The 20,667-nt window shown below is 45.6% G+C and overlaps 1 protein-coding gene across 9 annotated transcripts in view; it reads left to right on the top strand.

Moving 5' to 3' along the window:
* Positions 1 to 20,667, top strand: part of PLEKHA7 (pleckstrin homology domain containing A7) — a 228,872-nt gene that overhangs the window by 111,803 nt on the left and 96,402 nt on the right. Inside the window, exon 1 of one of the 9 annotated variants that reach the window (XM_059875099.1) lies at positions 18,163 to 18,390. The exons of the other annotated variants lie outside the window; for them this stretch is intronic. The gene's annotated coding sequence lies outside the window, so the exon portion shown is untranslated. Of the gene's footprint in view, positions 1 to 18,162; positions 18,391 to 20,667 lie in introns of those variants that run through there. 9 annotated transcript variants of the gene reach the window in all.

The following is a 20,667-nucleotide window of genomic DNA, read 5'->3' on the forward strand; positions in this document are numbered from 1 at the left end:
TCCCCCACCTACCTATTTTTGTGTTAAATTTTAGTCTATATTGAATGCATTTCTCCAAAATAAAAACCCATGGAAGCGAAAAATTGATTAGAGTAAGCTGTCCAATAGAACTGTCTATGATAATGAAGTGTACTTGGTCATTGTCCTTGGGCTTCCCTTGTAGCTCAGCTGGTAAAGAATCTGTCTGCAATGCAGAAGACGTCAGTTCAATTCCTGGGTTGGGAAGGTCCCCTGAAGAAGGGATAGGCTACCCACTCCAGTATCCTTGGGCTTCCCTGGTGGCTCAGATGGTAAAGAATCCACCTGCAATGTGGGAGACCTGGGTTCGATCCCTGGGTGGGAAGATCCCCTGGAGAAGACCATGGCAACACACTCTAGTATTCTTGCCTGGAGAATCCCCATACACAGAGGAGCTTGGCTGGTTACAGTCCATGACGTCGCAAAGAGATGGACATGACTGAGCGACTAAGCACAGCAGAGCAATCTTGTCCTTTTACTCTTCCACTTAGATTTTAAGATCAGTTTGTGAAGATCTATGAAAAACCTATGAAATATCGATTGGTTTCACATTAAATTTATAGGTTAATTTAGGGAAGAAGCAACATCTTTATGACATTGGGGTTCTCTAGCTGTCCTTTCATTTAGGCCTTTTAACATATTTTTCAGTAAACCCATATTATTCTCCATGAGAATCCTATCAGAGGTTCATAGACCAAAGAATACTGGATGGGTGACCATGAGGACAGTGAATGAGAGCAGAATCTGGAGGCAAGGGAGTCAGTGAAGAGCTGAGACACGATGGAAGCTTGGATTTAGGACTGTGAGAAGGGAGAGGAGCCAAGACACACCAGAGACGTCTCCTAGGAAGAATGGACAGGGCCTAATTAATTCTTATAGGACAAAATAAGGCAGAAAAATAATAACATGTGCTGCCATTTATTGATATCTCACTATGTACCAAGCAGAGTGCTGGCATGTTACCGTCGTCATTACTTCTCACAGTGCTCCTGAGTAGATATTGCTACTTCCATCCTCCAGGTGAGGAAACTAAACCTCAGAGAGTTTAAGTAACTAACCCAAGGTCACCTGGGGGAACCAAGCTAGTTTTCACATCTAGATCTGCTCCTGCCCAGAGGCCACTGGACATTTGTCTAATCTTGGGGTTTTTTCAGAGTTTGTTGAAAGTATTTCATGAAAATAGGCTAGACCTTTTGAATTTTATGACGGAAATAAAAGTGATGAAAATCCTCTCTGCAATTATGGTCAGAAAATCAAATTGGAATGTTTACCTAGTTTTATAATGTTTGATAAAAGATCTAGACAAGCTAGAATTTATGAGATTCCAAATCTATAAAATATGAGTTGTTGAGAGGACAGGCAAAGTAATGCCTTTGCTAACAAAAGTCTGTCTAGTCAAGGCTATGGTTTTTCCAGTGGTCATGTATGGATATGAGAGTTGGACTACAAAGAAAGCTGAGCATTGAAGAATTGATGCTTTTGAACTGTGGTGTTGGAGAAGACTCTTGAGAGTCCCTTGGATTGCAAGGAGATCCAACCAGTCTATCCTAAAGGAGATCAGTTCTGAGTGTTCATTGGAAGGACTGATGCTGAAGCTGAAACTCCAATACTTTGGCCACTGGATGCAAAGAACTGACTCATTTGAAAAGACCCTGATGCTGGGAAAGATTGAATGCGGGAGGAGAAGGGGACAACAGAGGATAAGATGGTTGGATGGCATCACTGACTCAATGGACATGAGTTTGGGTAAACTCCAGGAATTGGTGATGGACAGGGAGGCCTGGTGTGCTGTGGTCCATGGGGTCGCAAAGAATCAGACATGACTTAGCAACTGAACTGAACTGAGAGGACAGGAAGACAGCTTTGGGGATGGAGATTATGTGATTCTGTGTAAAGCAGAAGGAATTTTGAGTTCTGTAAGTGTTCTTGGTCAGGTATTTCTGGGCAACAGTGTGTTGATGTTTTTTGTCCATTGATCAGAAGAAAAAAAAGAATGGCCTTAATTAAAACTTCTATTGTCTTTGCCACAGAGGAAGGAAACCTTTTGGTGGTTGTCATGGTGACGTCTGAATGACACTGCTAAAGTGGGTAGAGATTGCCATCCAAAGCCCTGAAATGTGCATTTATCATTTCCCCTGCCCCCTGAGAGGGCTACAGAGCCAAACTGCACAATTCCTTAATCACCTTAAATTTGAGTTTGAGCCAGTGTGCGTGCATGCCCGCGTGCAAAGGAATGAGCTCTGCTTGTAGCCATGGTTAGAGTCGTAAAGTCTGAAACCCAATTTCTAATTACTTTGTGCTTCTGAAGCAAAATGACATATGTGAGGTGCTCGTGAAAGCTCTCAGAAAGCAATTAGGAGGTAAAACCTTTCACGTGGCACAGCAGGACAGCTGGGGAGGCCTCCTCCCCGTTCCAGCCCTCCTGCCCCACTCCTGGTGCTCAGAAGTCTTGCCTGACCCACCTTCTCCATGGGCAGTCCATTGAACGAGGCTTGCACTTAATGCATGGCAACTTTAAATGCTGCCACTTAAACCTGTTCTCCCCCTTCTGCAGCTAACTGCACATGGGCGCCATCAGTCAGCATGCAGGCAGAGTGGCTGTTTCTGACAGTAAGACCAGGCCCTTTCGCTGGCTTTGGGGTTTCTGCACTGTGTGGTATGGGTGTGGGAAGGGGAAGCGGGGAAGGATGATGCGCAGTCGAGTAATATGGATGGATTTTCCAGAGCTCGGTCTGCAGGTGTGAAGAAGACAGGCTTATGACACCACCCGCCCCCAACTGGGTATCTCTTCCATAATCTTTCATGTAGAGTGGTATTGTGACAAAGAGCAAAGAATTTGCCCTCAGAGAACCTGGTTCATTTTAGCTCCACCTCTATGCTAGCCCTGTGAAGCTGGGCAAGAAGTTAACTTTGGGTTCCTCTTCCATAAAACTGTAACAATGATGCTAACTCCCTCTCCAGGCATTGCATTGCATGAGGTGTTGCTTTGTCAGCTGTAAGTGCTGTATAAGCTGTAAATTCTAATTCATCAAGCTCATATTGTACACTAGGCTCTATGCTGGAGAATCAGAGCCCACAGAGAGGCAGGGCGAGAACAATAATCAGAATAAGATGGAGGGGAGTTCCCTGGCGGCCCACTGGTTGAGACTCGGTGCTTTCACTGCCATGGCCCAGGTTCAATCCCTGATTGGGGAACTAAGATCCTGCAAGCCGCGTGGTCGACCAACAACAACAAAAAGAGAATAAGCTGAAAATGTACTTAATTCTGCCTGATGTCAGGCTTCTAGGTGGAGATGATCCTTGCACTGAATCTTAAAGGATGGGTATAAGTTAGCCAGAGAGGAGACAACCTTCAAGAAAAAAGGCACAGTGTATGCAGTGACACAGAGGCATCACTGGGGAGCAGGGAACCATGAGCCAGGGAATGAATAATGATGGGTGTTTATCCAGAAGGTGAGGGGAGCTGATGGGTTATTATTTGAAGGCAAGGAGTGATGACAATGTATAGGTTTAGAAATACTACTGGTGGTTGTGTGGAGACTGTTGAAAGTGAACTGGGGGCAGGTGGGAGAGTACAGAGACCGGATAATGACCTTGGAGGCTACTGCTGGCATCCAGTGAAAGCGGTGGGGATGAAGACGATGGGCTGGCCTGGTGAAGCAGAAAGTGGAGTTGAGAGTCTATGACTGAAATGGGATGAGGGAAAGTGGTAGGATGATTCCAGCATTTACAAATGATACTACTGTTGACATTGCGAAATTTTCATTGTGCAGGACAATGTCGTTAAGCCTCTTGGGTCCCTTGCCCACTAAATGCTCCCTGGTGGTTGGGGCAACAAAAATGTCACTGTAATTTTTCTAGACGCCCTTGGTTAGGAACTGTGAAATGGTAGTTTCACCAACATGGGGAATAAAAGAGGAGAAATAGGGTGGGAAGAGTCCCTTTGTGGACTATGTTGATTTTATGTTTGATTGACCTCTTGGTAGAAGTGCAGGCACTTGGACCTAGGGATCCAGGGCAGAAGAGAGTGGACACTGGAAATACTGCTTCAGGAAACACACACAGCAGCAAAGGAGCTTTCTAGGGAGGATATTTAGCACGGGGCAGGAGCGGGGGAGGCTGGTGGATGGCAGAACTTTGGGGACCATCGTGTACCCTGTTTGATCCTGTGTGTTGGGGAGGACATGTAGTATCTCAGGGCCTACAGGGGAGAGGAAACTGAAGCTCAACAAGAGCACTTGCAAGTTTGTCTTTAAATCAGTTTGGCAGATTCTCCCCATGACCAACCAGCATCCAGATGAGGCTGGATTTGCCCCTTGGGCTCTTTGATGTCTTTCTTTGTGACCAGTTGGACTAAGTGTCTCAGTGACAGGGCTGTTATTATCCCTGCCTCTCCTTGGGTTTAGAAGTCTTTGTGCATCAGTAAGGAGACTTTTCACAATTTGCTTTTTTCCCTTCAGTGGCAGATTTTTCCTTGGCGCCTTCTGTGTTCTTGGTTCACTGATTAATAGACACTTGAGGAATTGCAGGGAGGCATTTAACATGCATCAGATACCATCACTAGCAGAGAAAATGATTTACTGAGCTCTCTCTCTGCTGTCTGCATCTCTTTCTGCCAACATAGCTTGATGTTGGGGAATTGAGTCTGAATCTGGAAAAACACAATTTAAATGTGTGATTCAGAGTCAGTGACGTATGCATGCGTGCCCAATCACTCAGTCGTGTCTGACTCTCTGCAACCCTATGGACTGTAGCCCTCTATTCATGGAATTTCACAGGCAAGAATACTGGAGTGGGTTGCCATTTCCTCCCCCAGGAGATCGTCCCAACCCAGGGATGGAACCCAGGTCTTCTGCATCTGCTTCACTGGCAGGCAGATTCTTTACCACTGTGCCACCTGTGATGTGCAGCTGTCTCCAAAGTGGGGGTCTTGGAGAGGTAGATAGTGAGGTGTCTAAGAGGTTTTGCATTCCCATTTCCTTTACATTACCTTCTTCAAAGGCAGGAGTCATTCCAGGTTAGAGATAAGTTCTAGGCTCTAGCCTTTAGCCAGTACCCATGTTAGGAAGGTTGGGACTTCAGACTGGGAGGTGGACTTTATTTTCAGTGTGAAGATGCTGGTAAGAATGGCTTCTAGTAAGCCTTTGTTGTTGTTCAGTCACCCAGTCGTGTTTGACTCTTTGCCACCCCTTGGACTGAAACATGCCAGGCCTCCCTGTCCCTCACCGTCTCCCGGAGTTTGCCCAAGTTCATGTTCATTGCATCAGTGATGCCATCCAGCCATCTCATCATCTGACACCCTCTTCTCCTTCTGCGCTCAATCTTTCTCAGCATCAGGGACTTTTCCAATGAGTCATCTGTTCGTATCAGATGACCAAAGTACTGGCCTTTTATATGTTCATGAGTTCTCACGGTGAATATACTGGGGTGGTTTGCCATTCCCTTCTCCAGTGGATCACATTTTGTCAGAACTCTCTGCTATGACCCGTTTGTCTTGGGTGGCTGGCCCTGTACGGCATGGGTCATAGCTTCATTGCGTTACACAAGCCCCTTTGCCACAAAAAGGCAGTGATTATACAAGGTACAAGGTTACCCTGTACCAAAGTTTTCTTCTTTCCTTGCAAATATAAGGAGCCAGTTTGGCCATGATGTTTTCACGGAGAGTAATCCATCCTTTGACTCCAGAGTCCATTTCAGACAGTTGGACCCTCCTGTGATCCATGTCTCCAGAGTTGGAGTCAAAGGACCTAGGTTTGGATCCTACCTCTGCCCCTACTTGGCTGTGTAATCTTGCACAAGCCCCTTAATTTTTCTCATCCTCAGTTTCCATATCTGTAAAATGGATATAATAATACCTAACTTTTAGGATTGTAATAAGGCATGAGATAGTGCCCACAGAGTGCCTGGAATATGATGTACCTACTGCAGTAACTGTTACAGATCTCTGTCTCACCTTGTGTGATTCTTTATCCACAGCCCTCTGACTCTTGCACACACATTTTGGGCTATCTGCATAAATCTGACACTTCAGCATGGTGGGCTCTCTATTTAGGGATATGGGGAGCTAGTGAGTTTTCTTTAGGGAGAGGGGACCTCGGTAAGACCATCTGCCCTATTTACCGCCTTGATGCCACTCATCATTTAGAAGGTCTTTCACAGAACCTACACTGCAGTGTGGGACGGGAAATGGAACCCAGTTCTGGCTCCAAACCCATACTCTTGCACTGACTTTGATGTCTCGCCCCTGACTCCTCCCTTCTTGAGGCGTGCTTTGCCCTGCCTCCCTGCCCACCCAACACCACCCACCACCCCGCCCCAAGAAAATAAAAACTAGACTAGAACCAGAAAGCCCTGTCAGGATATTCTGTCTGGGCTTCATGTTTTGCTTACTGGAAGGTCTGGGTACTCTGGGTCCTGTGGGTTACGTGCCTTCTTCCTGCTGGGCTCTTGACCCGAGATTCCCTTCCTGAATGGCTTCACTAGGAAACCGAGAAGGAAATGGGTTTGGGTGGGGGCTTTCCGAAGTCATCCCATTTTGCCCTCATCTAGAAGTGAGACAGGCAGCGAGAGCCCCTCCCTGACCAGATTTCTGAAATCCTTCCCCCTGCCCCACCCACATCTCGGCACTGAGGGTGGGATGATCCCCCTTTCCTGGGTCATGGAGGGATGCTGGGCCAGTCGCCCTGTGTGATTAGGGCTCTGGAGTCCCTTGGCTATGTCAGTACCATTGCAGGAAGACCCCAGAGGGACCGTTGGGAAATAGGCGGCCTTAGGAGGTCCTGAGCAGCCCTGTGAGGAAGCAGCTGGATGGACTGGCGCCCTAACCTGATTCAGGACGGCACTGTGGAGGCTGCGCTGGGCAGATCAGCTGCAGGAGGTTCTTCCCCCTGGAATGTGGCTGGACTACTTTACCTCTCACACCCTACAGACAACTTCCAAACAGAGACCCTGCACTTTAAATCCTCCTGGACATCGCAGGGCCCTGGTATAGGAAGCCTTCAGGTCTCTGGGCTTGTACGTTACAGGACAGCCCTGGTTTCTGGAGTGAAGTGCTAAATGTCAAGACTTATGCGGGCCATTCTAGACTGCACACCTGCACGTGAGCTCATAAATGTGTCCCTGTTCTTGGTTTCCTCCTTCCCTCACTGCCCTGACCTCCTGGCAGCAGGCGGAACAACTTTGCTAGCCGTGTCCGCTTGGCTGTGAGTACCAGCGTTACCACCTTTCCTGTCACCGCTTTCTCGGCCTCACCAGTGTGGAAGGTGACATGGGGTAAAGGAATCTAGCCGAGTAGCACCAGGTGTCAAGGGATGGAAGGTCTCCTTGTGCTCATCATCTCCAACCTTTTCCCATTTTATGGACAAGAGGACTGAGGCCCAGAGAGGGAAAGCCACCTGCCTGCATTCCCCTTTGCCTGGTATTGTTGTTTACCTTGAACAAATTAAATGCCTGACGTAGGGTGCAGAGAAGACATCGTGCTGTAGGAAAAGAGTTTGGCTTCTGGACCTGGATTCCAGTGGAAATCCTAAATCCTGAAACGTGTGGTCTTGGACAAATGAATTAACTGCTTGTAACCTGTTTCCTAAGATGATAATACCTTGCAGTGTTGAAGTGACCGTTAGAGGTAATATATGCAAGCATCTCAGGCAGTTACTCATCATGGCAGGTGTTCAGAAGAGAGGTGACTGTTACTTTGAATATAGCCCCAGTGGTTTGTTAATAGATCCTGGCTGCATTGAACTGTTAAAGCTGTGTATCTAAAAGAAAAGGCTTGACAGAGGTATTGTCAATCTTAGTGTAAGCTTCCTGTGAGAAGGGGCTAAGGAACCTAAGCCAGCCTCCACTACAGGGCTGTGAACACCTCTCCTGTGGCCAGGTTCCTGGGAGGTTGGCATAGGTTCTCAGCCACAGCTCTGTGCGAGGCCTTGTTGCTTTGTATTCCCACCAAAATCTCTCTTCATGCTCAGGATCTCATCATCCTACCCATGTATTTCAGAAATCTCTTGACTCACATAATTGCTAAATGGTGTGTTTCATGAATTAATAGATTCACAGAGCTAGAGAGGAGCATAAGGTCATCTTGGCAGATTGCAGGCCTGGGGTTTGTGTCCATTCCTTACCAACATATTGCCAAATGGTTTTCTGGCCTGGGCTTGAAAACGCCCACCAACAGGAGGCAGCCAGCCAGTCTGATGTTCAGAGGCCACGCTGTAGTGTTGTGGACACTCGATTCCTTGAAAAATCTACCTCCCAGTGACTCCATCTTGGACCTCAGGGGACAAATCAAATCACTCTTTCTCATGATAGCCTTTCAGACGTGATAACAACAATTGTGGGCCCTGAGTCTTCCTAGGTCTTAAAACTCCAGTTCCTTCAGTGGTTTTGACTGTTCACGGCCCTGGCTTCTCTCTCCTGGACATGCTCCAGCTTTCCACTCTGGCCTGTAGGTGTGGTTACCAGAAGTGAACACAATATTTGGATCAGTTCAAAACAGAACTGTTTTTTTTAAAACCTCCCTTTTCTTAGACCCTGCACCACTATTAAGTGAGTCCCAAGATAATCACAATGGTGTGATCACTCACCTAGATCCATATTCCTGGAATGTGAAGTCAAGTGGGCTTAGAAAGCATTACTATGAACAAAGCTAGTGGAGGTGATGGAATTCCAGTTGAGCTATTTCAAATCCTGAAAGATTATGCTGTGAAAGTGCTGCACTCAATATGCCAGCAAATTTGGAAAACTCAGCAGTGGCCACAGGACTGGAAGAGGTCAGTTTTAATTCTAATCCCAAAGAAAGGCAATGCCAAAGAATGCTCAAACTACCACACAATTGCACTCATCTCACACGCTAGTAAAGTGATGCTCAAAATTCTCCAAGCCAAGCTTCAGCAATACGTGAACCGTGAACTTCCTGATGTTCAAGCTGGTTTTAGAAAAGGCAGAGGAACCAGCGACCAAATTGCCAACATCCGCTGGATCATCGAAGAAGCAAGAGAGTTCCAGAAAAACGTCTATTTCTGCTTTATTGACTATGCCAAAGCCTTTGACTGTATGGATCACAATAAACTGTGGAAAATTCTGAAAGAGATGGGAATACCAGACCACCTGACCTGCCTCTTGAGAAACCTATATGCAGGTCAGGAAGCAATAGTTAGAACTGGACATGGAACAACAGACTGGTTCCAAATAGGAAAAGGAGTACATCAAGGCTGTATATTGTCACCCTGCTTATTTAACTTCTGTGCAGAGTACATCATGAGAAACGCTGGGCTGGAAGAAGCACAAGCTGGAATCAAGATTGCCGGGAGAAATATCAGTAACCTCAGATATGCAGATGACACCACCCTTATGGCAGAAAGTGAAGAAGAACTCAAAAGCCTTTTGATGAAAGTGAAAGTGGAGAGTGAAAATGTTGGCTTAAAGCTCAACATTCAGAAAACGAAGATCATGGCATCTGGTCCCATCACTTCATGGGAAATAGATGGGGAAACAGTGCCAGACTTTATTTTTCTGGGCTCCAAAATCACTGCAGATGGTGATTGCAGCCATGAAATTAAAAGACGTTTACTCCTTGGAAGGAAAGTTATGACCAACCTAGATAGCATATTCAAAAGCAGAGCCATTACTTTGCCAACAAAGGTCCATCTAGTCAAGGCTATGTTTTTCCAGTGGTCATGTATGGATGTGAGAGTTGGACTGTGAAGAAAGCTGAGTGCCGAAGAATTGATGCTTTTGAAGTGTGGTGTTGGAGAAGACTCTTGAGAGTCCCTTGGACTGCAAGGAGATCCAACCAGTCCATTCTAAAGGAGATCAGCCCTGGGATTTCTTTGGAAGGAATAACCGTTCTAAAGCTGAAACTGCAGTACTTTGGCCACCTCATGCAAAGAGTTGACTCATTGGAAAAGACTCTGATGCTGGGAGGGATTGGGGGCAGGAGGAGAAGATGACGACAGAGGATGAGATGGCTGGATGGCATCACCGACTCGATGCACATGAGTTTGGGGGAACTCCGGGAGTTGGTGATGGACAGGGAGGCCTGGCGTGCTGCGATTCATGGGGTAGCAAAAAGGAGGACACGACTGAGCGACTGAACTGAACTGAAGGTCCTAATGGCTTTGTGACAGCTTTTCCACACTAATTGGGTTTGTGGTAAATCAACACCGCTAACTAATACAGATTTTGTATTATTTCCTAGAGCTGCCACAACAAGTTAATACAAACCTGGTGGCTTAAAATAACAGAATGTTATTCTCTGATAGTTCTGGAGGCCTGGAGTCTGAAATCACAGCGTTTGTAGCCTTGGTTCCTTTGGAGGCTCTGTAGGGGACTCTATTCCATGCCTCTCTCTCTGCTTCTGGGGGTTGCTGGCAATTCTTGGCATTCCTTGACTTGTCGATGCATCACTTCAATCTTGGCCTCTGTCTTCACATGACCATCTCCCCAACATGTGTTTTATATACCCCTTGGAATGACAACCCACTCCAGTATTCTTGTCTGGATAATCCCATGGACAGAGGAGCCTGGAAGGCTACAGTCCATGGGATCACAAAGGGTCAGACACGACTGAGTAACTAACACTTCCCTGAATCCAGAGCAGTGGCACTGGATTTCTATGCAAGCTTTTTTTGACTGGACATGAGGAATCCCAGCTCTCTAAAATATATTTTTCATGTTTTTTAGTAGTAATTAGTCACTGAAAGATGGATTTTTTTAAAAGGCAGGAAATAATTTTAAAACAATGTGATGATGATTTTTTTCCCCCCATAATCCTTGTTTTCAGGAACCTAGTGGTATGTTCTGGTTAATGATAACTATGACCTTAAGCAATTCTCTAACCTTCTCTGACCTCAGTTTCCTCATCTGTGAAACAAAGAGATTGGATGAGGTGAGCTGTATGTCATTTTCAGCTTTGAAATTCTTAATACAGTGGTTTCTGGAAAGCAAGGCTTCCTGTTGATGATAAAAGGTCTCAAGCTGGCTTACTAAACTGAGAATTCACAGCTCTTGTGAAAACAGATTATCATTTATGAATCTGAAAATCCGAAAAACTCTGTCCTTTTGTTCACCTTTGACAGGATATGGAGTCTAAGCTATGACACATCCCCTCCCTCTTCTTGATTACTCAAGTGTAAGATCCTACAGGGCTGGCATTTAGTTAGCTCTTAAATATTTATTACATGAAAGAAAGAATATACTTACATCACATATTATTATTGGGAGCCAATAATGCAGTATCATTCAGGTCTGATCATCTAGTAATTGTGTGCCTTTTAAGATTCCTCTTGGGACTTCCCCAGTGGTCCTGTGGTTAAGAATCTGCTTTCCAATGAGGGAACACAGTTTTGATCCTTGGTCAGGGAACTAAGATCCCACATTGCTCGGGGCAATTAAGTAGAAGATCCTGCATGCTGCAAGTAAGACTCGATGCACCCAAATATATTAATAAATATTTTTAAAAAGATTCCCCCTGAGTGTGCCTCTCAGAAGCAGTTATTTTTATTTATATTCCAGTTGTATTGAGATATAATTGACATATAGCACTCTATAAGGTGTGCAGCATAATGACTTGACTTACATTCATCATGAAATGATTATCCCAGTAAGTTTAGTGAACATCCGTCATCTTGTCTAGATACAAATTAGAGAAACAGAAAAAAAATTACAACGAGAGCTGTTAGGATTTACTCTTAACAAGTTTCATATATAACATACGGCAGTGCTAATTATATTTATCAAGTTGGGCTCTAAAATCACTGCGGATGGTGACTGTAGCCATGAAATCAGAAGACGATTGCTTCTTGGCAGGAAAGCGATGACAAACCTAGACAGTGTGTTAAAAAGCGGAGACATCACTTAGGTGACAGAGGTGTGTATAGTCAAGGCCATGGTCTTTCCAGTAGTCACGTACGGATGTGGACCTGGACAATAAAAAAGGCAGAGCGCCGAAGAATTGATGCTTTCGAACTGTGGTGCTGGAGAAGACTCCTGAGAATCCCTTGGAAAGCAAGGAGATCAAACTAGTCAACCTTAAAGGAAATCAACTGTGACTACTCTTTGGAAGAAATGATGCTGAAGCTGAAATTCCAATACTTTGGCCACCTGATACTAACAGCTGACTCCTTGGAAAAGACCCTGATGTTGGGAAAGATTGAAGGCAGAAGGAGAAGAGGGTGACAGAAGATGAGATGGTGGGATGGCATTACCGATTCTCTGGGAGACAGTGAGAAACGGGAGGCCTGGCATGCTGCAGTCACGAAGAGTCGGACGCGACTTGGCAACTGAACAACAAAAACAACACATTATATCTTTAGTACTTACTTGCCTTATAACTGGAAGTTTGTAGTACTTTCCTCCAATTCCCCCTCCCTCATCTCACCCAGCCCCTACCTTTACCACCCCACCCTCACCTCTGGTAACCACAAATCTGATCTATTTTTCTGTGGGTTTGTTTTATATTTTGTTTGTTTTTGAAGTATAACTGACCTACAGTGCTATGCCTGTTCCTCTTACACAAAGTACTGGTTTTTTTCTATCTCAAAATGATCACCAGGATAAGTGTGATTAGAGTATGTCACCATATAAAGGAATTAGTTACTTATTGACTGCGTTCCCCATGCTGTACATTTCATTCCCATGACTCATTGATTTTGCAAGTGGAAGTTTGTATCTCTTAATCTCCCTTACCTATTTCTTTCCTCACCCCAACCCAGAAGCAGTTTCTTCTCACCTTGTCACATGGCTTGTGGGATCTTAGTTCCTCAACCAGGGGTTGAACCTGTGACCTCTGCATTGAAAGCATGGAGTCTTAGCCACTGGACCACCAGGGAAGTCCCAAGCAGTTACTTTTAAAAGATGGTGGCAATGTTTCAAAGTTGCTTTCTGGAGCAGTTTCCTTGTCTGTGATACAGATGGCTATGAGGCCTGGACTTCGGGGCCTATGCTTGAAACACCATCAGTTCAGTCGCTCAGTAGTGTCCTCCTCTTTTCAACCCCATGAATTGCAGCACACCAGGCCTCCCTGTCCATCACCAACTCCCAGAGTTCACTCAAACTCAATGCGCATTGAGTCGGTGATGCCATCCAGCCATCTCATCCTCTGTCATCCCCTTCTCCTGCCCCCAGTCCCTCCCAGCATCAGAGTCTTTTCCATTGAGTCAACTCTTTGCATGAGGTGGCCAAAGTATTGGAGTTTCAGCTTTAGCATCAGTCCTTCCAATGAACACCCAGGACTGATCTTCAGAATGGACTGATTGGATCTCCTTGCAGTCCAAGGGACTCTCAAGAGTCTTCTCTAACACCACAGTTCAAAAGCATCAATTCTTTGGCGCTCAGCCTTCTTCACAGTCCAACTCTCGCATTCATACATGACCACTGGAAAAACCATAGCCTTGACTAGACAGACCTTTGTTGGCAAAGTAATATCTCTGCTTTTGAATATGCTGTCTAGGTTGGTCATAACTTTCCTTCCAAGGAGTAAGCGTCTTTTAATTTCATGGCTGCAGTCACCATCAACAGTGATTTTGGGGCCCAAATAAATAAAGTCTGATACTGTTTCCACTATTTCCCCATCTATTTGCCATGAAGTGATGGGACCAGATGCCATGATCTTAGTTTTCTGAACGTTGAGCTTTAAGCCAACTTTTCCACTCTCCTCTTTCACTTTCATCAAGAGGCTTTTGAGTTCCTCTTCACTTTCTGCCATAAGGGTGGTGTCATCTGTATATCTGAGGTTATTGATATTTCTCCCGGCAATCTTGATTCCAGCTTGTGCTTCTTCCAGCCCAGCGTTTCTCATGATGTACTCTGCATAGAAGTTAAATAAGCAGGGTGACAATATACAGCCTTGACGTACTCCTTTTCCTATTTGGAACCAGTCTGTTGTTCCAAGTCCAGTTCTAACTGTTGCTTCCTGACCTGCATGTAGGTTTCTCAAGAGAAGGCTTTGGCATAGTCAATAAAGCAGAAATAGATGTTTTTCTGGAACTCTTTTGCTTTTTTGACATTCCAGCGGATGGTGGCAATTTGATCTCTGGTTCCTCTGCCTTTTCTAAAACCAGCTTGAACATCTGGAAGTTCACGGTTCACGTATGGAAACATGCATTTTTCAGGTTTCACAGAACGAGGTCTGTGGTCTCATTCCAGGGGCACATGCTCAGATGGTTTTCTGTTTCAGGATCCCCCTTCTGCCATCAGTGACCCCTGTCAATATCCATAGGGGGCTGCAGTCTCTGGCACCTCTCTTTTGAGTTCTTTAGGGACAGACTGTTGGTAGTGCCTCTCTGGATTTTTCACACTATGCAAGAAGTCTGCTGACTGTCATGGGGTTCACCTTTTCAGGAGACCAGTCAGAGAAGGCTAAGGGCACGACTACTTGCTGTTATTGTTGGGAAGATTTTTCTGTTTTTTTGTGAGAGGGAAATTTTCTGGCTTATTTTTGCCATCTTCTTTTAGTTCTTATGCAAGAAATCTTTATTCTTTACAACAGACCTCCTTCCTAAGAGGAAGAGCTTCCCTAGAATCTGATTTCTCTAGAATCAGATTGGGGTTGCAAACTCAAATGTCTGTAGAGGCTTAGTGGATAATGGAAAAGCTGACTGTATGTATGCTGTCTAATTCGTTTTACTCTGTCCACTTGGTTTATCTTTGTCTCCCTAGTTCTGGTTGGGATACAGGCACGAAGAAACTTCTCTCCTGTAGGGAAAGGAGAAATGCAGGTGTGATGACAAATAGCACTAAGTATACACCCTCAACATCCAGAAACAGTAGGGAGTGGTGGGGACTGCAGTGAACTAGAAGGCCATCCCACCTCTCATGGGCTCCTAGTGTTGTCATAGATTTTGATTTACCAGGATGGGCTGAGTATTTATATGAAAATTTCCTGTTGTTAAACTTGGGCTCAATTTAAACTATCTGTTGTTGTTCAGTCGCTCAGTGGTGTCCAACTCTTTGCAACCCCATGGACTGCAGCATGCCAGGTTTCCGGGTCCTTCACCATCTCCTGAAGCTTGCTCAAATTCATGTCTATTGAGTCGGTGATTCCATTCAACCATCCCGTCCTCTGTTGTCCCCCTCTCCTCCTTTCTCTCTTTCCCAGCATCAGGGTCTGTGTGGTTTAACTAAAATGAATTTGGGGGAACAGATTGGTTTGCGGGTAAGCAATCTGAACCCTCTCATACATGTTGGGGTGGGCTCCTGGGTCATCTCTCTATATAGGTTGGTCTGGTAGGGGATCCTAGTGGAGCTGTGTGTGGAGAGGGCTGCTTATGTTCATCCTTGCATGTAGATATGAAGGAATAGAAGATACATAGCATAAAAAAGCAAGTTATAGAAATATATGTACAGTTTTATTCCATTTATGTAATTTCTTTTTAAAATGACGTGTATATATATTTTTAAATGTGTGAGAATTTCATAAAGGCAAAAAACAAAAAGAACACATAAGAAAGTGGCAAAGTTGTTGCCTCTGAGATTGACACTGACACTGAATTCAAGGCAAGAAAGGGATCTCCTGCTTTCTAGTTTATACTTGTCTGTGACTTGGAATACAGTTGACCCTCTGTATCCAAGAATGCAGAACCCGAAGATAAGGAGGGCTTACCGTACTATGCCCTTTTACAGGACATGATCATCTGTGGATTTTGGTATTGGGGAGGGTCCAACTGCTGACAAATGCCAAGGGACGACTGTACTTAATTTTTGTAAGGTAAAATGAAAAGGGTTTTGGGGAAGTATAATTGCTATATAACGAGTGTAAAACTTCAGTGCTGAGAGTACAAGGAGGGAAGAAGGCTGAGTGATCTGGAGTGATCAGGAAGGACCACTGGGAAGAGAAGGGGCCTTGAAGGTTGGGCAGAACTCATTGAGGAGGAAGACTGCAGGAGCCAAAACCCAGGCGTGGGCAAGATGGGGTGACTTGGGGACTGGTGAACCGTTAAATTTGGTAGGAGCCGAGGGTCTAGGGAAGTAGAGAAGGCTTTAGTGGATGATGAGCCACGGAGAGGGTGTGTGTCAGGAGGTAATGGAATGAGAGCCGTGTTCCAGCATGATCCATCTGGCAGCAAGGATGAGGGAGTTTGGAGGCAGGACTCCAGGTGGGAGCCGCTCATGTGGCCTCATCCAGCTCCCAGCCAGCTGTCACTGATCCTTGCCTGTATGTTGCCTGGTGAGTGAACAAGGGTTATGGCTATCTACCTGGTGAGTAAGCTCTCAGGAGCGTGGGCTTTTGAGGTTGGCCAGCCTTTGCTGGTGCTCAAAGTGGTTCTTGTGCCTCTACTGACAGTGTGTCTCCCCAGACATTTTGGAGATTCTGTGACTCAACTGGCCATAGACTGAAGTGTAACCACTAAGAATAAGCCCATACTTTGGAGTCAGGTGATATGGGCTTGAAATCTGACTTTGTCATTTACTGGCTATATGACCTTGGGGTTGGCACTTGACCTCCTTGGGCCTCAATATTCACTTTTGAAAAATGGGGATAGAATGATTCACCTTTTAGAGTTGTTATACCCAGCAGATTGACACTTGGCAATTAGGTGTGCTTTGCTGTACTTTACATTGCGGTACTCACTCTGATCTGTAGTTATAAATATTTATATTATTTATGGTTAATATTATCATTGTATCTATTTATGACCATATCAGTTTATTCTTTTGAACTGTAAGCTCCTGTTCAGTGGGGATAATTATGTTCTACTCACTGTCTTATCCTGAAATTCTCACCGCTGAACACATGCTGCTGCTGCTGCTAAGTCGCTTCAGTTGTGTTTGACTCTGTGTGACCCCATAGACGGCAGCCCACTAGGTTCCCCCACTCTGGGATTCTCCAGGCAAGAACACTGGAGTGGGTTGCCATTTCCTTCTCCCATGCATGAAAGTGAAAGTGAAGTCGCTCAGTCGTGTCAGACTCTGCTGAACACATAGTAGGGCTAAATAAATGTTGGATGGATAGAGTTTGTGTTTTTAATCCTACTCCAGCTTTAACAAGCAGTTGACTTGTGATCAATTAGGATATATTGGTGGTTGAGAGCCTGTCTCCTTTGTGATTAAAACGGAATTTGTCAGTTCAAATGTCCTTGTTAGGATAATGCGTCAGGAGGGCTTGTGAGTCCTTCATTCTTTCATTCTACGGCGGCAGATCTGTTTTGTGGAGCTTGATGTTTATAACATTCAGGAGGTCTCGTTTAAGAATGCATACAGTTGTAGAAAGCACGTGCCTGGGAAGGGGCTGGTGAAAGTGAGGGGCCCTAACGCTCAAGATTCCTCAGTTTCACAGTGATTTATCTCTGCATTTAAAGATTTATAGAATACTCCCTACAGGCAGTGGTGGGAATTATGAAGGATATAGAAATTTTTAAAAGGGAAAACATGATTCTCATGGATACAGGTTTTAGTAAAACTGTCATCCCAAGTAGACTCTGAACAAAACCCCTTGCATTTTTCTTCAGCCAGCAAATATTTATTGAGCACCTACTGTGTGCCAGGCACCATGTAGGCATTGGAACATAGCTGTGAAGACAGAAGTCTTGCCCTGTGAAGCTCATATTCCAACTGCATCATAACTTGTGACCCACCTAGAGGCAGTGGAGAGCCGCAGTCTCAGGCCATGGGGATAGAGGCACCTTGATGCCTTTGTTTGCCTGGCCCTTCTCCTCTCCAAGCCTGCTCTGGGAGTTAGAGCAACATGGTTAAATTGATGCAGAGAGGGCCGTAGCCATCCCAAGCAGTGGTGAAAGAATCACAGATTGTTACTACCAGGAGTGAGTATGATGGTTGGTAACTGCTCAGGCTCTTCCCGACCATGATCATGAGAGAGAGTGATGAAGGATCCCTCATTTCTCCACCAAAGGCTCTCTGCTTTGGGGCTGATTTCAGCCCCAGTATGGCAGAGCAGAACTGAGTGAGCAATTCATTCTGACTCCAGGGCTCACAAGCGGAGGTATTTCTTATGTCCTCTTACCAGAGCGGCAGCCAACCCCATGGTCTCCAAGAACAGAACTGGGGCCTGGAGACACAGATTGCCTGCCTCATTGTTTACCCCAGCTAGTGCTCTGCTTGGCCACAGTGGGGCGGTGACTCACAGCTGGAAGTGTGTTCCTGCATTGCTGCCAGATTGCAGATTATGTGTGTGTGGAGGGTGGGGATGGGGGAGGGGGTAGGGAGGAGAATGAATGAGTAGGAGCCAGTGGCTGCTGGATTTGTAACACCTTGGGAGGCAGCGGCTCCAGAACCAAAACTGAAATAGAGCGGGCGGGCTGCAAGCCTCTCTCCCAGTCTGACTTGAACTGGGAACGCTGGGAAGACACAGCATGGAGCCCCAGCAGAGAGCAAGCATGTCTGCTGCCTTTCCCATGGAGAACGACAGCCCAGGAGCAGGTTAGTTCTGTACTGGTTTCTAGGATTCACTTTACCGTGATGTATTCTGATTTGTGAAAGTCAAGTCATGAGTGAGAGAAAGGGAGTTTTCGATGGAGTGGTTGGGAGCACCTGCAGTTAAGAAAAAAAAAATCCAGTTTAATTGGGAATAAACAGGACAAAAGTATTAACTACACCTCAGTGCTGTCATTACGAAAGATATTCTGTTGGCAAGTGAGACTGGGGAGGACAGCTGTTCTGCCTCCTTCCTTTGTGTTTTCAATTATGTGCAGTGTTGTTACATTTCAGTCTGGCTCCAGCAATAGTCTGAGATGAGCCTCAGCGTCTTAAGATGTTACAGCTGGAGGATCTTTAAAACATCACCTGGTTTAGCCTTCTCGTTTTATACTTGAGAAGTCTGACTTATTGAAGAGCATTAAGTAGAAGCATAAAACTGGATGTTCTTTAAGGTAGAAAATGTTTCTGTGCAGTTTTGAAACTTCTGTAGAGTGTGTGTCCCTGGCTCAGACAGCCTGCTGGGGACGCTGTTTTGTCTTAGGCTGCGCTTTCTGAGCCATGAGGGCTTCCCTCGTGGCTCAAACGGTAAAGAATCTGCCTGCAGTGTAGCAGACCCTGGTTCGATCCCTGGGTCAGGAAAATCTCCCTGGAGAAGGGAATGGAGAACCCACCGAAGAACCCACTCCGGTATTCTTACCTGGAGAGTTCCATGGACAGAGTAGCCTGGTGGGCTACAGTCTGTGGGGTTGCAAAGAGTAAGACATGACTGAGCGACTAACGTTCACTTTTTTCTGAACCATAGGGCTCCAACCAGTGAAGGACAGAAGTGTGGCTCAAGGAATGTGCTTATTGATCTTAAACTACTTGGCTTGGCAAGGGAGTTTAAGTTTAAACAGGAGGCTGAGTGTTTTGCCTTAACTCAAAGGGAAAAAAAAGTGTTCTTTAGCCAGGCTAATAATACTGAAGCTTGTAAAATAGAAAAGACAAAACAACTCTGTTAGAGTGGAGATTTAGAGCTAGCAAAAGAAAAATATGACAGGAACTGAAGGTTGAGTGTCTGCTCTGGGGCAGGCACATTATCAGTGTGAGTGCTCTTTTTAACAGTCTCGCAGAATTGGAGTTGGCTCCTCTTTACAGATAAAGAAACCAACACGCTCAGAAAGGTCTTTAACTCCTTCAAGGTCATACACCTCCAGTGTGCGGCAGAGCTGGGGTTTGAACTCCAGCGTGTACGACTCTGAATAACCTGGGGTTCATGCTTTGGAGGCCTCAGGTGGCTTCTCCAGGTGGAGGGTCTAACCCCATCATTGGACTGATGAGGAAACTAAAACCCAGCAAGACTGTATGTTTGCTAGTTGGTAGTAACAGAACTGGTCTCTTCACTCCCATTACATTGCTTCTCTGCCAACTTGCTTTAAAAAAAAAAAGAGGGAAGCAATCTGGGTTTGATTTCTTCATTCAGTCAGGAGTTGGACTTTAGTCTTTTCATGGTTATTTAAGTCCTGTGGAGCCACAATTAAAACTTCCTATTAAACCAGCAGTCCTAAGTATTGGAGCCCCATGTGGGGGCTCTGGGAGAAGAGAGGCTTGCAGTGTGGGGTACTGGGTCAGAAGAGGTAATTTATGAAATGAATTGGCTACTGAATGCATCTGAAAACACTTGGAGAGCCTAATGAAATACAGAACTTTTCAAATTTTGCCAGAAGACTTCAGTCTGTTAAAATCAGTATTTGGGAAGGAAACCCCTCCCTCTTGCAAGATTTGAGAGCTTTCAGTTCACTCCATTAATTTTGTGACTCCCTTGAGCCCAGCTCTGTCTGCGCTGGGCTTAGCCCCCTTTGGCAGTTTTAGGTGAGGAGAGCGGGTCCTGACTACCCCTCAGGGTGTTGGGTCTGAGGGTTGGCTGAATTTCATGTCTCTGCCTAGCTGGGTGTGAGTCAAGCATGGACATCGTGGGGATGGGGAAGGCCCTTCCTTGGTCTGTGCCACACTCCCCAGGGCTGGTGGACTCTCCCAGCCTGGGTGTAGGATCTTCATCAGGGCCTGGGGGCCCCAGCCTCCCCCACTCTCTCTGGGGCATGTGTGATACGTTGGGCTGCTGAAATCAGAAAGTGAGATGGGTTCTGCACAGCCTCTTCCTGAAGGTGGTGTGAGTTTGTGCTCTGGCTGGTGAGATAAAAGAGTTCAAGAGCCTGCTCCATGGCATTGCTGTTCTGTGCTGTGGGGGATACATTAGAAATCAGTGAAGAACTGTTCCCAGCCCTGCGGTTAACTTAGGAT

Source organism: Bos taurus, chromosome 15 (assembly GCF_002263795.3).
Source record: "Bos taurus isolate L1 Dominette 01449 registration number 42190680 breed Hereford chromosome 15, ARS-UCD2.0, whole genome shotgun sequence".
NCBI classification, from domain to species: domain Eukaryota; kingdom Metazoa; phylum Chordata; class Mammalia; order Artiodactyla; family Bovidae; genus Bos; species Bos taurus.